The 16,083-nt window shown below is 45.8% G+C and overlaps 1 protein-coding gene across 1 annotated transcript in view; it reads right to left on the bottom strand.

The window, feature by feature from the left end:
* Positions 1 to 14,392, bottom strand: part of LOC142765320 (uncharacterized) — a 310,330-nt gene extending 295,938 nt beyond the window's left edge. The window contains exon 1 of the mRNA XM_075866086.1: positions 14,389 to 14,392. The gene's annotated coding sequence lies outside the window, so the exon portion shown is untranslated. The remainder of the gene's footprint in view (positions 1 to 14,388) is intronic.
* Positions 14,393 to 16,083: the final 1,691 nt, after the last annotated feature.

Below are 16,083 nucleotides of genomic sequence, written 5' to 3'. Positions count from 1 at the left end.
AACCCTCGCTAGGTGACTTAAGAAGTTGTAGTTTGACAGCAGAACTTCTTGCGTACCCAATAAAAGCGTTCTACCAAGGTAATTTTTTTCAAATTTATTCACTACTAGCCACACCACGACACGAAGAGTCAAGCTCAGTATCGGGGCTGGAGGACCACAATATGCAAGCGCACCAACAACATCATGTGGAAGCAAGGTCACGCGCACATGACATGCCCCAGCCTACTTGTGCACGCACGCCATCGATGTTGGGTCGCTTCGGCGTGCTGTGTTGTGTATCACTCATTTCTGTGCGCTAAATCAGTCAGTAGTACTTTCGGAGAGGCTAGGATTAATCATGTATTGTAACCATGATACACGACGCTGCTCCGCTGAAACGACAGTCCGAGATGACGCACCAAACACAAGCAAAGTGCTCTCACGGTTGGCGAAGTCACGATGCGGGAATGACGAGAAGGTGAACGCAAGAGAAATGGGGTAGTAGCAGTAGTAGTATATAATGCTAGAAGTAGTAGTGGTAGTATGTGTGGTTTTACGTGAACAAAAAACATGATATGATTATGAGGGATACTGTGGTGGAGGTCTCCAGAAATTTCAACCCTCTGATGTTCTTTAAAGCGCACTGACATCGCGCAGAATGTGCGCATCTAGCTTTTCCCCTCCATCTAGATGAGACCGCCGCCGTCGGAATAGAACTCGCAACATTCGGGTCATCAGCGGAGCACCTTATAGCCACTGGTCCACAGGGGTGGACGAGAAACGAGGACTGATTAGTGTACAGCATCTCACGGCCATTGAAAACAAAATAAAAAATAATAGAAAGCTGACATTACGTTTGCGCGCTCTAACATTTTTCTCAGGTTTCATTCATGATACTCATTTTGAATAACGTAAGGATTCAGAGAAAAGAAAGACATAGAGAGAAAGAACGCTGTCTTTCTTTTCCCTTTGTCTTTGCACAACTTTCACAATGATATGAAGCAAATAACTTAAACCGAAGTACTCCTCATTCATGCTTCACAAGAGAACATGCAAATTCACGTTCAACGCTCTCAATAATTCACGTCCAACGCTCATAATGAGGTACTGTTAAAAATGCAAGATATATTCAGGAGACGGGACATTTTTCGTCTCTTTTTTAGATAAAGCCAGCATTTAACCAAGATCTGAAGAAGAGAGTACAGTGAGTGATGTCAGAGCACCAATGTAAACGTGAAGGAGCGACGTAAAAGCAGGAGAAATCCTCGCTGTACGTCACTCCCTCCATCTTGTGGCGCACGCCCGCTAGAAGGGCAAGTGGCAGTCAGTAGAAGTTTTGCGTTTTTCCGCGGCACGTAGCATTCCAAATCTTAACATTCATGATCCTGTGTGCCAAGTGCATCCATTATGCTTGTCAGCTCCAAGTGTCCAAACCTTGTGAGGGGCTCTCTAAAGTGTTTACCGACAGCGGAGAAATTAAGCGATTAAACCTGGCGTCCCTCTCTTCTTGGGTATCAGTGGTCTGGTTATTTTTGTCTGCGCTGCACTTCCCAGCCACGACGAAACAAAAGAGACCCAGCAGAGAAGTGATTCGACAGTGTACAAGACTCACAATGCTGGACGATAAAACAAAAATCCATAATCTGCGAATCTCGTGGGATATGCATGTCTATGTTCAACACTTGGCGCATTTGTGCTACCTTAACCAATACCTTTTTTTGCTTCTTGTCGTAGATACAAATCACCGACGCCCTTGGTTTTAATTATTGCAACTTTTGATGAAGTTTATTGTGCCTATAATTATGATTTTGAAGACTTAAAACGATGTTTTACCTGCCTGTCTTTGGCGCCTAAAACACACTTATTTAGTGGCTAAAAATCCGGCCTCTAATGATCACTATTCCACGGCTCAATAACTACAATAATTACAAGAATGCCCATGTGCACAAAAAAATGTGTATCCTTCATTTGTGGTAGTAGTGAAGGTAAGCTATGGAACAGTTCTACATAATTTATTCAAGGCGTATTGATGCATCAATTGAATATTGATTGGTTATTTTATGGCTGCTACAAGGTACCGACCGCCCATTTTGGGAGAGGCTAAGAATTTAGGCTTTGTCAGCCCTAAAGCTGCAGGGCCCGAATGCACCGAACGTCGTGGCGCTGCAGGAAGTAGGTGAGAGAAGCTCGAGGAACGGTTATTTGAAAAAAATTCAAGCAATACAATAATGCTCGCAGTAAGTCGTGCAAAGCATAGCATATCAAAGCACGGCTGCATTGTCATTCACACTCTTCGTTGATATTTACATCTTCCTTCGAGATTCACGGCTTCCTTCTCGGGTGTGAAAACCTTCTTCGGACGTCTTATGACATTCTGGACACGATCGCGCGCAGCCAGGCTATGCACTACAGGGTGCAGGCTGCGCTCGATGTCTCGTTCAGTGTGCGTTGATTGCATGCTTCTTCTTTCTTTCTACATTCTATGGCTACACTGTGGTACTCGTATTGACTTATTCATTTCATTGGAAACGTTCTTCTTGCCTACTCGAAGAATATAGCCGGCTTCTTTGAACGCTGTACCAGTGTCATAAGCTATGACTGCAGTCTTTGAATTGGTGATGATGATTTTGGCCAATCGATTTGTGATTGTCACGGCAATCACCACTATATCTGCCCACTCGGTCGAAAAGTGTTCACAATCGCATAATAACTCTGCTCTTCAGTAAAAGCCACCTTGGAGCACCCGGATTATTCATTGTTGTAATTGAATATATTGCTAATGAACTTGTGCAAAAGTATCACTATGTATTGCAACGGTGACAAATGAATCTTTTATTCATTTACCTCGTGGTTTTTTCTTGTCATTTAACATTTCAAAAACTTATTTTATGAGCAGCTATCAATTGTAACAAGTACAATTGATCTTTTTGGTCATCCCTGCTAGTTGTTTGCTCAAGAGCCACTTCGACTATATAAGAGGCAACCCTTAATTTACTGTACAAATAGGCGGGTACGCTTAGGAGAGCACCTGTCGCTGTTTTTCGTTCCTCTAGTAAGACTGCTGAGACTGATTTGCGGGGGTATGTTATTTGTCTGCTATTACAGCCTATTTTTACTACACTTGTGTTTGCAAGAGAAGTGGGGAAAGGAAGGGTGAAGTGTTAAGTAAGCATGTCTTCTCACGTCTGTCAGGCGCTATTAAACGTGGGTGACCACCTTCTAAACGCATTTTTTCGGAAAAAAATGTTTTTTTGGTGATTTCACATTTCCGAATTCCCAGCCAATTCAATATTACCTAGACAAAAACTATGTAGCTATCTTGAGTCACACAAAAATTATCACCAATTTTCAACCCCAGATAGATGCATCCGAAACAGAAACTGAATGTTTCCATCTCCACAACACGTACCATCTTGTCATAAATATTTTTCACATACGTATTACGTAATGCTGAGTAATCTAAGTACTTTTAAGAGCTTGCGCGACATCACGTTCTCAATTTCTTTTCAAATTAACACTATGTTGTTGGAACATGCGCGTTTTTCTTTAGTATTCATTGCTCTTTTTTATGCAATTTCGCGTTCTTGAATTAGGTTTCGACCTATTAAAGGAAACGTAATGACACTTCATGAAACATGGCAAAGTATGCGACGAAAAAAAAGCACAAACGCAAGTTGGCGATTGAATAAGCAGAGTTGGACCCCCTGTGCCACAGGAAGATGAAAGCCTACTAGACACATAAAAAGCTCAGAAAAAATATTTGTTTTGTCTCGCTTAATAAAACCTTGTATCATTTGAAAACAGGTCACAAGCTAAAAGCCTGGCGTATTTAGGGCGTATCAAATCTTTCTTTGTGACATCAATATTTGCTTGAAGCCTATAATGCTATTTTTTCTTAAAACGTGATTTTTTGCATCCAGGTGTTACGCAAACAATGATAGCTCTGCTTATAACCAATATGTCCATATAAAAGTTTGCATGCTCTTTCTTTATAGGTGTAAGTGTGCACTCAAGCAGAATAATTATTAAGAAACGGTAACTTTTTGTAACGTTGCCAACTGCGTGCCAAACAAACTCGTTAAATACAAAATTTTTCACTCGTTTTATGATAACGCGCTCAGACTTCAAGATAAAATGGTCGTGGAGATTAGAGGCACGGGGCGTTGTCCTCACTACATAGCTGCCAAGTGATGTTGGAGCCGCACCAAAAGTTATTTAGTTATCACTATTGGCACAACGAGCATATTTTGGCACTTTTTATTTTAATTTCAATTTATTATTTTTTATCTAATAAATGTGGAGCATTTCTTAGCAAACTTCGGCGACTTTGAGCGCATCTATCTATTTATCTATCTATCTATCTATCTATCTATCTATCTATCTATATGACCACCTACGACTTTTAGCTCTCCTGGCCGTTTCGATATTAGTATCAATACCAAATTTCGTATGTCACAACTTGACTGAAGAACATACTTGACTAGTCGTAACATGAAAATCATGACATGTATGTCATGAAAGTCATGATTTACAGTTCGTGGCCCCGAAGCTCTTGTGGTGGTTTCGTTCACACGGCATGTTGGAAAACTGGTATGATATGTCATGATTGCATGACGAACACAAGCGACAGACCCTATGACAAAAATCATGACATGCGTGTCTTGTAACAACATGACTGCGTTTAACGCTCATGATGCGCTCGCACCCATTTCGCTAGCGTCACATATACCAAATTTAGTATTACGGTACGTAAATTGGTGACAAAGAAATGTGACTGGTGTAAACATGACAGTCATAAAATCCGTGCCACGTAATAACATGACTATATACCGCGCTCATGATGCGCTGGCGGCCAGTTCACTAGCTTCACATGTACTAAACTTGATAATACGCGATTCCAATAGATGAGGAAGGTATTTGACTGGTACAAACATGATAATCATGAGATGCGTCTCATGTGAGAACATGACTACATGCTACAGTAAAGACGCCAATACGATTCGACGTGACATTGTGCGCGTGTTCGCCGGCATTCCTTCCGTCGCATAACGCCGGCGTTGCCACGCCAGGCACCGGTCCTGCCATATAATCGCAGACGCGTGCTGAACTGCGTTGCTTTGACGCATGCGCGTTTCAGGGTGTCCGGCGTCCCTCCGTCACGAAAAGAGGGAGACGTAGTCTTGTCTGGGTAACGCATTGGCTCGAAAAACAGCATGTAGCGTTTTGCTCTGGTTGCCGTCGGGCCGCGCCGACTCACGCTGGCCACGCCTGGCTTCTGACTATAAGTGCTCGCGCTTTGCTAACGTAGCGTCGCTGTGCCCAGTGTGCGCGCGCCTCAACGCTACTTTGGAGTATATTGGGCCCTTCATGATGCACTCGTGGCCGTATTGCTAGCTCCACATATACCGAAATCGGTAATACGTGATTTCAATGGATGACAAAATATATCACTGGTACAAACATGATAATTCAGACACGCGTGTCATGTAGTAACATGACATCATAACACGCTCATAGCGTGCTCGCGGCCATTTTGCTAGCTCAACATATACTAAATTTGGGAATACGTGACGTGAATAGATCATGAAGGTAAACGACACATTCAAACATGATGGTCATGACACGGAAGCATTGTACGGCATCATTTACCTGCAACTCGTAACATTGTGCTGATTTTAAAGTGACATATCAACATTTCTCATTCGCGCTTCGCATATCATTGATTTCCACTGTACGCGGCATCTGCCAATTTTTTTCATCATCTATATCTTAAGAGTTTTCAAAGCCCTAGAAGTCATACTCGAATTGTAAGGTTTTAGACTAAAACTGTAATTTATTTCTCGATGGTGTTGGCCTACCGCAAGTCCTTAATTCACGTTAATCCTTCCACAGATAATTACCTACATAGTTTTGCTACTCTATTAAACAGTACCAATGCTATAGCGATAACTTAAGCAGAAACAGTCAGTGACGAGCTGTCAATTCTAATTGATTTCTGGATAAAGATTATTCCAGCACATTCCCCAGTGTTCGCTCCATCAAATTAAGCAATAGAAACTTAACCTAAGCATGTTGTTTCACACAAAAATATTCTTATGAAACTATTCCCCATAACTGCTTAGCACTAAAACTTTGTCTCACGAAGCCCAGACACTGGGCTCGATTCCCGGTTGCGAAAGTAAAATTTTGACTGTACAGAAATGTAAACAGCCGCTTGCTTATATTTAGTTGCTTGTAAAAAACCCAACTTAGAATAAATTAATCAGAAATTCCCTTCTACAACATGTGTCCTAATAATAACATTGTTTGTGGGCGTGAATCATTACCAGTACTTCATTTTGTATAAAAAATCACAGCCTTACCGCAAAGGCGAAGCAATGAATGCGTTAGCGAAAAATTAAAACTTTCGCAAAAACTCGCAACCAGATCGAAAGGTGTTCCATGCTGCTCACGCGAATGTCTTGTTGCTTCGCTGTGTCTTAGAAGAGCGTCCTTTTCACAAGCGGAGACTTCGCACCCGGTAAGTGCAACAGAATCGTTTCGGTGATAGCCGAAGACGTACGATTCTCCCCACCACGAGATAAGCGCGCGCGCGCGTGAACGTCCATCCCCCTCTCCTCTCTGCTGGGCAAAGTGCGCTTGGGATCAGAGCACGCGCCACTGCGTCATGAGAATCTGGGAAGGCGCGCTCATTGCGCCATCTCACTGGTAATGCAGAAAACACGATATTTCCCCCGAGATCGGCGTCACCAGTGGCAAGTGGTGGACATAAATAGCTTGCCGTTTCAACGTTGAAAGAGGTGCTCTTTCGCAGCTCAGTGGTTAACTCCTGACAATCACAAAAAGACGCCGGACGTTCAATTCCACGCGCCACCGCCTTTTAAATGCGAATCATTTCTTAGCGAACTTCGGAGACTTTAACCGTATCTATCTATCTATCTATCTATCTATCTATCTATCTATCTATCTATCTATCTATCTAGCAGCCTACGACTTTTAGCTCTCCTGGACGTTTCGATAACGGTTTCGATGCCAAACTTGGTATGCCGTAACATGACTCTATGGAGAGCATATTTGACAAGTCATAACATGAAAATCATGTCATGTATGTTATGAATGTTATGATTTACATGGTCCTGTAGCTCTTACGGTGGTTTCGTTCATATGACATGCTACAAGACTGGTATCGTATGGCACTATTGCGTGGCGAGCACAAGCGACAGACCGTAACATAAAAATCATGACATGCGTGTCATGTAACAACATGACTACATGCCACGCTCATGATGCGCTAGCGGCCATTTCGCTAGCGTCACACATATCAAATTTGGTATTACAGTACGGGAATGGATGACAAAGGTATGATACTGGTGCAAACTTAATAATCATAAGATGTGTTTCATGTAACAACATTACATGCGAGGCTCATTATGCGCTGGCGGCCGTTCCGCTAGCTTCACTTATACCAAATTTTGTATTACGTGATGTGAACGGATGACGAAGGTATAATAAAGGGGCAAAAATGATACACATCAGATGCGTGTCATGTAGCAACATGACTACATGCCACGCTCATGATGCACTCGCGGCCATTTCGCTAGCTTCACTTGTACCAAACTCGGTATTACGTGACGCGAACGGACAACATAGGTAAATGGGACATCAAAACATGATAATCACTACATGCATGTAATGTAACATGACTACGTGCCCCACTGATGATGCACTCGTGGCCATTTCGCTAGCTTCCCACTTGTCAAATTTGGTATTACGTGACGGCAATGGATGACGAAAGAATGTGACTTGTGCAAACACGATAATTATGAGATGTGTGCCAAGTGAGAAAATGACTACATGCCCCAGTCAAGGCGCCACTACATTTGGACGTGACGCGGTGCACGTGCTCGCCGGCGTTCCTTTCGTCGCGTCACGCCGCCGTTGCCATGCCAGGTACCGCTCCTGCCATATATTCGCAGGCGCGTGCCGCGCCGGGTTGCTTTGACGCATGCGCGTTTCAGCGCGTCCGGCGTCTCTCGTCACGAAATTAGGGAGAGGCAGTGTTGTCTGGGTGACGCATCGGTGCGAAATACAGCATGTCGCATTTCTCGCCAGATGCCGCTGGGCCGCTCCGACGAACGCTGGTCGCGCCTCGCATCAGACTATAGAGTGCTTGCGTTTTGATAACTTAGCGTCGCTGTGCCCAGCGTGCGCGCGCTTCAACGCTACTTTGTAGTATATTGGGCCTTGAATGATGCGCTCACAGCCATTTTTCTAGCTCCACGTATACCAAATTTGTCGTCATGTGATGTCAATGGATGACGAAATATATGATTGGTACAAACATAATAATCTTTTTCTTGATTATTTTTCTTTATTTCTTTGTCATATATATATATATATATATATATATATATATATATGGTGACTGACACTGGCGGCGAAATTCTGCTGATAGTGTCCATATCATCGATGCAATTCATAATTTTCTCGTTATCGACTTTCTTTCTGGCGCATATTTGCTTAGCGCACTTCGTGGTTCGCGCGTATCAGCGACACTTGCACTGGCTGTCCGTTTCATGACATATGCGGCAGGCATCCAGTCGCGCCAAGTCATGCTCGCCCTAAATTGATGCGAATCACTGCTACTCATATGTTGTGTGCGTGATCTTCTGTTTGTCGAGTTTGCTTTTAAGCCAAAGGCATCAGGAAGGTTGCTTCACTACAGCCACGTTCACATTCGCTTACGCCGGCGTTTTTTTTTTTAGGTACGCAAGGTCAGACGCTAAAGGAAGTGTGTGGTAGATATCGTATAAAATCACCCTTCGCACTCAGATTCATACCACTGTGTTCAATGATTCATTGTTTCAGCAAAACTTAATATTTACAGCTCGACTCTATGCAGTGTAGGGTTCTCTTATTTTTCTGTTGAGCGTCAACTGCAACGCTACTGAAAGCATTAGATAAAAAAGGACAGCATATCCACGGTGTGAATGATGGTGAGTGCGGCGAAGCTGGGTCCGCCTGTCGTCCGCGCCGCTTCGGCCTTCCTTTGCCCTACTGAAGGGTCCTCGTGGCTGCACCACCATGCAGCTCCGTGGCACGCTTTTGCCTTGCGCGCCTGCATGTCGGGGGTCTCTTCTTCGAGCGCGGACCGCCGACGCCCTGGGCGCACGCCGCTCAGCAGCCTTGTACATCTCCTGTCGCCAAGCCTCTGAATGGGCGAGCGCGCCAAAACGGCGCTTTTTTTTTGTAATATAGAGCGCCCTCTGGCCTACGGCGCCACCAAAAGTACGCGATTGTAGTCGTGCGATCGTCTCTTTCTCCTTCCGTACGTGTGACGTCAATCCTTCTTTTCTACAAGTAACACCCTCTAGTGTCCTACCATTTGTATTTTTCAGCGTATAGTACAAGTACCGCCCTCTATGCCGGTTCAAGAATTGGCGAGGGGTGGTTCCCCACAACCGAGATGCACATATCCTTGTGGCTTCCATGCTCTTGGCTACAACCGTTTCTTATAGGCTACCAAAGCAACGCTTAGGGGCGCTGCCACTCTGGACTGGTAGCGTCATCTCTGTTAGCAAAACGGAAACTCAGAGTATAGGTCACCCGTCCTCCCATCTCTCCACCATGCTACCGCTCACTTCCGTGCATGCGCAGAGCCTCACAATGCCATGTACCACTTGGCAAAGATCACCCAACTGGGCAGGAATTGCGAAAAGTAAACGTAATCAAACCATGGAAGTTCGATGATCCTGTTTACAATGTGAAGCAGACGATGGACTAGAATAACCCAACTTATATCGAAATATATTTCCGAAGCTCGCTGTATGGCCATACGTGTACGATGGGATACGGCCAGGTAAGCTTCGTTATATAATTCGGTAAAAATACCTCATCGTCTAACGCACTTCAAAATGAAGCCGTGCCCTCGATCGATATTCTACGTTGTCGGCAAGAAAAACACGATTAATCTTTAGATGTACATGCTGGTAATACTAGGTGCGTACTTTTTGCAACGTGCAAAAAAGAAACAAAAGCAAATAAATGGTCTGGGCACTAAAGAGCTTGAGGTTAGTCAGATGTCCTCCGTACGACAGCAGCATCACCCATTATGACTTCGCTGTGACGCAGCTAGCTTAGCTTCCACTTCTGCGAAGCAAAGCAAGCTCGACTGCTCACCTCGTTTTTCTTCGTAGTTTTTTTTGTTCTAGTGTCGTGCTTGCACTCCCATTTCATGCGAATATCGACTGTACAGGTGTATGACACCTGCTGCACAAACGCGGCTGAGTGGGAGAGGTGCTAAATTTTAGGCATGATATCGGGCGCACAACAAGCTCGCGCAGTTAGGGGTTTTCGGCTTATACGAATACTTTTTTACGTTACCATGTTATCGGATACCATATCCAGTATCCGCACGCACGATTCAATATGAAACGTAAACTACCCGCCGGAAAGTCTTTACGTTTGCGGCTCCATCTCCCAAATACCTTTGTTGGGACTCGCGATATCCAGATTGCCGATACTCCAGCCATCCAGTCAAAATAAGTCGAAATGCGAGCACCAGTAGCAATCACATTGTTTCAGCCGGATTACAATGCCAAAGTGACCTAGAACACCGAAGCTGCAAATCTGTGAGCCTACGAGAGTCTGTGTAGGTGGAGCCATTTAGCGGGGCTGAAATAAAGGAGGCAACCACAAAACAGTTATAGCAGCAACATCCGGCATTATGCGGTTTATGTAGAAGCTGTGCAGTTGCTTTATTGTGAATGAGTTTTCAATTTAATCATTTCCACTTGAAAAGCCTTAGGAGTAAGCAAACATGTGTATGACTGTGGTCACACGAAGTTTCACAAGATGTCGACACCATCATTCTGGTGACCTTGTAATTATTCTCTCTTCTGCACATACGAGGATAATGTACACCATAAAACACATCTCATGGCTGCAGTAGTTATCAAATCACACTTAAGTTTTTTTAGTTTAAATGCACTTATCACCAATTATGGTCCATGCAAATGTAAAGGTGTACTCTACGTATGTGCGCAAACGTTTGTGCTTCGGGAGCTAAAACAATGAAAAAACGCGTGTTCCACTAATAAATACCGTAAACCCAATCCGGCCCCTTGGCAACACAGTAACGTTAAAAAGTATACGTAAATAGGCCCTATTATCGCACACCTAAGGCTCGTTCATACCGAAAGCGGGGTGGCGAAAGCGGTGAGGCGGCAACGCGGAAAGCGAAAAAACCTCCTCTTCAGGCGGTAGATGTAGGTGAGAGAAATATAAATAGAGAGGAAAGGCAGGGAGGTTAACCAAGCTTGGCTCGGTTCACTACCCTACACTTGGGGTGGGGGAAGGGCGAATAATAGAAAGGAAAGAGATAGAAAAGGAGTCAGTAAGAGAAAGATGAATGGTCAGCTCGAGACTACACAGCAAGGTCTCTCACTGTTTGTTCACAAACAGTCGTGATGTCTTGTGGTCCTTAAGAAGTACAAGAGGGCTTTCGTGACTTCGCGCGTATGGGAAACCGTCGGCCAAGGTCCCAGGATCTTCTCTTCTGTAAGCGGCCGTGTATCCAGCTGACAGAGCTTGGCTTCCATAATACGTCGTGCAGACTGGTATGCTTGGCAATGGCATAGTATGTGCTCGAGCGTTTCCTCGCAAGCGCAGATGTTGCATGCCGAAGTGCTCGCCATTTGAAGGAGACGAAAATACGCATTCGTGAATACCGCACCCAACTTTATGCGACACAGTAATGTTTCAGCGCATCCTGGGAGCCCGGGTGGCAAACGAAGTTGCAAGTTCGGGTCAATTGAATACAGGTGCGTGTTGGAGAAACCCGGTGTATTTGATTGTAGGAGAGTTATATGGCGAGAAATTGACTGTAGTCGCCTTGCAGCGTCCGGTCTCAAGAGTGGTATGGGCGTACGCAGGCCTTGGTCTTGAGCCGATCGAGCAGCTTCGTCCGCGCGGTCATTGCCAACAATTTCGCAATGACTCGGAAACCACTGAAATACAATATCGTGACCTTCCTTGAGCACCTCGTGCTAGTCGTGCCTTATCTGATATACTAATTGTTCGTGTAACCCGTACCGCATAATGAACCGCAGTGTCTGTAAGGCTGACCTCAAGTCGCAAAAGATGGCCCATTGGTTAAGTTGCTGCCGAAGAATGTACTTTACTGCACCTTGGAGCGCTGCGAGCTCCGCTGCTGTCGACGTCGTGGTGTGAGAAAATTTGTATTGAAGCAACACATTATCAGATGGAACAACCACTGCTCCTGTAGAGCTGTTGGAATTAGTGGAGCCATTAGTGTAAACATGTATGCCGTCGAAGTACCTTTCGTCCAACAGACGCAAAGCCAATTGCTTCAGGACTAGCGGTGACATGCGTGCTTTCTTAACGATGCCAGGAACTGATAAGCGCACGTCATCTTGACAGAGACTCCATAACGCAGCTGCTGGATGCATCGCAAGTTTGAAGCCAGGTGGTAATATGTCCTGATGTTTTGTCACAATACCGCAGAACAAAGAATGGGGCCTCTGCGCTGTCAAACACGCTAAATGATGTGATGGAAGCCGTGATAAATGCCGAATGTGTGTTCTCAGCGTCTCGACAATGATATGCGTTGTGACCGGCTGTGCTTGTTCGATAACAATGGTTGCCACTGTCGATGAGCACCTTGGAAGGACAAGACATGTCCGAAGTGCTTGGGCTTGTATGCTCTGCAAGTGCACGGATGTTAGTCTTGCACGTTTTGTACAGGACAGGAAGGCTGTACCAGGAAATTCCGAAAAGAGGGCTGTATAAAGCTGCAGCATGGAGTGCATGGATTGTCCCCGTGATTTTCCGGCGTCGAACATGAATACATTCTCAATGCCAATGAGCTTTTTCTTCAGGTATGCGACATGTGGGCTCAAGGCTAAGTCGCAATCTACGATGACACCTAAGAATCTATGATTACTCTTATATGTGATTGATCTGCCATCGATGCCCAATGGGTAGAAAGACATCGGTTTACGTGTAAATACCACTGCTGTGCGTTTTTCTGTGGCGATAGTCAAACCTTGCTGGCGCAGGTATCCGATGTTGTTGCTGCCTTCTGTATCCTTGCGCGCACTTGAGACCGAGTCACGCCGGGCGCCCAAATGCAGATATCATCAGCGTAGAGATATATATGTCGCCTGTGGCAGCATTTAGGTGAGTGCCACCAAAACCAGCTTGAACATAGTCGGACTCAAAACGCCGCCTTCTTACCCATTGAAAGACACGACCTCCAAGTTCAGCAGCTTGGACAGCAGTGAGGACAACCTCATGGGTCACGTTGTCATAGGCACCTTTCACATCTAAGAACAGAGCTACCGACAGCCGATTCTTAGCTTTCTGTTGCTTAACAAAGGTCACTAAGTCAATGACACTATCAGTTGAAGACCGACCTCGTCGAAAGCCAGCCATGACATCAGAATAGATGTTATAATGTTCCAGGTACCATTGCATGCGAGTAAGCAGCATACTGGCCAACGCAGCTTGCTAGTGCTATAGGCCAGTATGATGCCAAATCCAATAGAGACTTTCCGGGCTTCCGCAAATGCACAAGACGACTGCACTTTCACTCATCAGGCACCATTCCATCATGCCAAGACTTATTAAAAATGTCCAGGAGACAGCGTTGTGCCTTCGAGCCTAGGTGACGTAGGACAGTGTAGGTTTTTTTTTGCTCCTGTCCTAGCATTTGTTGTAAATGAATACTGAAATAAAGAATCAGAATCAGAATCAGAATCAGGTTACTCGATCCGGACCTGGGCACGATGAGCGTCTGCATGTGTTCAATGCTGCACGAAGTTCCCCCATAGTGAATGCAACCTCCATTTGCTGGTCTCGGGTAACTGGAACGTCCTGTGGCAATAGATTGATCGGTACAGAGATGTCGCCGGCAATCTTTACACAAAATTCATTAGAAAGATCAAGCTGTGAGCACCATCGATGTAGCGCCAGAGCAGCGAAGGGATGACACTGTTGCGGATGCGAGTGAATACCTCGAAGAGTCCTCCATACGGGAGACAAAGACTTTCGAGGGTCTAGCGAGTCATCAAAACTCTTCTATTGAAGTGGAAGAAAAACCAGGCGGCAAGAGTGATTGCTCTTGGAGCGATTTTCAGCCGCTTACAGAAGCTCGCCGTTTTTCTGCAGTCAATCGAAATGGCACGAAGTGGAGACGGGGTGGTGGTGCGGGTGTACCTTTGGGCGAAGCATTGCCACGTCATAGTGACACGTGCGCAAAAGTGTGACATGACCGTCTCTGCTACTACGCAACCAGCAAAAGAGGCGTGCAGTCTGAACCGTCGTTGGTCTGAACAGTTTCACGCACTCACTGCTTCGAAAAGCCCGCTTCGCTGCACCGCCTTCGTTGTAAATGAGCATGTACACGCGCACTCGAACCGCTGCACGAAGCGTACCACGCAACACACGCGGCGTGCGTGAAAGAAACCCACACATCCCCGAAGGTGACAATTATATATCATAGACCTAGAGCTTCGTTTTCCGTCGGGAATAGCCAGAGCTGAAAGACCCTCTTGTGCCGCCTGTGGCTCGGGGTAGCCTTTACGAATGCTTGTTCGTTTTAAATCGGAATGACCAGCAGCCCGACAAACGACAACTGTGGCTGCGTGGAGACAATTGCCCATATTCCATGTGAGTGTCCTCACTTCAGTGCACGAAGAAAAGAATTTTCGAAAGTTCTAGACAGACTAGACCATCTCCAATTGTCAGAAGAAAGGGACTCAAGAAACTGGTCAACATCGGTTGCGGAACGCAATGCAGTGAGAGCGCTGCCGTGTTTCTTGCGGGCAAGTGGCCTCAGGGACAAACCGTAAGCCGTGTCGTCTATCGTTTCGTTTTTTTTCAAACACCCAATTTTGTGCTCTTTTATTCCCCTTACCCACTCTCCCAGCACAGGGTATATCCAGCTGGTGTGAGAACTGGCTAACCTCCCTACCCTGTCTTTCTTCCTTTCTCCTTCCCCTCCTCTTGTAATAAGTGCCAGCTAAATTCAGCGGTTCGAATAAATACCGTCCTAATAAAACGACAGACATAGAACTGTCGCATGCTGGCGTGCTGACGCTGCGACGACAACGAAGTGGAGGTAGGTGTGAGGTGGCACACCCGGGCCATCGAATAAAGCAGTTGTTTGTAGTGCTCCATTGTAGCAGGATCCTTCTTACTTTCGCCTCTCCACTACAGTGGTGATTCCCGACCATGGAATAGAATTACAAAAGCTTTCACTGCGCGCTCAAACCCAGCTGACCAACCCCTGACTCGCCTACCATTATGGCACCTAGATCAGTGGTGACGACCTCGGTGCCCTGCATCGTGCTACCGCCGGAATCACCCGAACTTCGGCCAAGCAGCCCAGCCATCTGGCTCCTCAAGATGGAGACTGGGGTCTACCTGCAAAACATCGCCTTGCAGCCGAAGAGGCACGCCGTCACGGTACCCGTGCTTCCTCCTGCTGTGTGTTGCGCCATGCCTCCTCCTGGACTAGAGGCATATGACTGACTCAGAGGTTTCGTGCTAGCCCTACCTGAACTGGCGATGCGACGATGCGACTCCTTGCCATGCTAAACATTAGCTTCAAAATTCCGGTCATCATACCCTCATAGCGCCAACAAGATCAGTCAAACTAGGTTCCGCCAAGTTTTGGCGCTGCAGCATCAGCCTGTTTTAAGGTGACCATGCAACCATTTCAAGGCATAGTTTTTTTGACGACGCTGTCAAAACCGTTTTGTGCACGTCAAGGACCACACCTGCGATACCCACGCGGCTTAGTGAAGCAGCACCGGCATCATGCGATGTGCCAACGCCAGTAGCCGTACATGAGGCCGCAGATGCTACGAATCTCCGCCAAGCGCACGGTCGACACAATCGTCAGACGCCTAGAGTGCCTGTCAGCTACTAACAAGAACAATGACTGAGGAGACAACTGCTAGCGCTGCCGCAAGCTCGCCATAACGTAGGTGCCGTCAGCCAGCTTCTACATCACCTGATGCACCCGTGTTTGCACAAAAGCTCGACGGAGATGCAAAGCTCTCCGGAATAGGCAAGCAC

Source organism: Rhipicephalus microplus, chromosome 6, assembly GCF_043290135.1.
Source record: "Rhipicephalus microplus isolate Deutch F79 chromosome 6, USDA_Rmic, whole genome shotgun sequence".
Classification (NCBI taxonomy): Eukaryota; Metazoa; Arthropoda; class Arachnida; order Ixodida; family Ixodidae; genus Rhipicephalus; species Rhipicephalus microplus.
The sequence above is the reverse complement of the archived record's forward strand: the minus strand, read 5'-3'. Positions and strand labels throughout refer to the sequence as shown.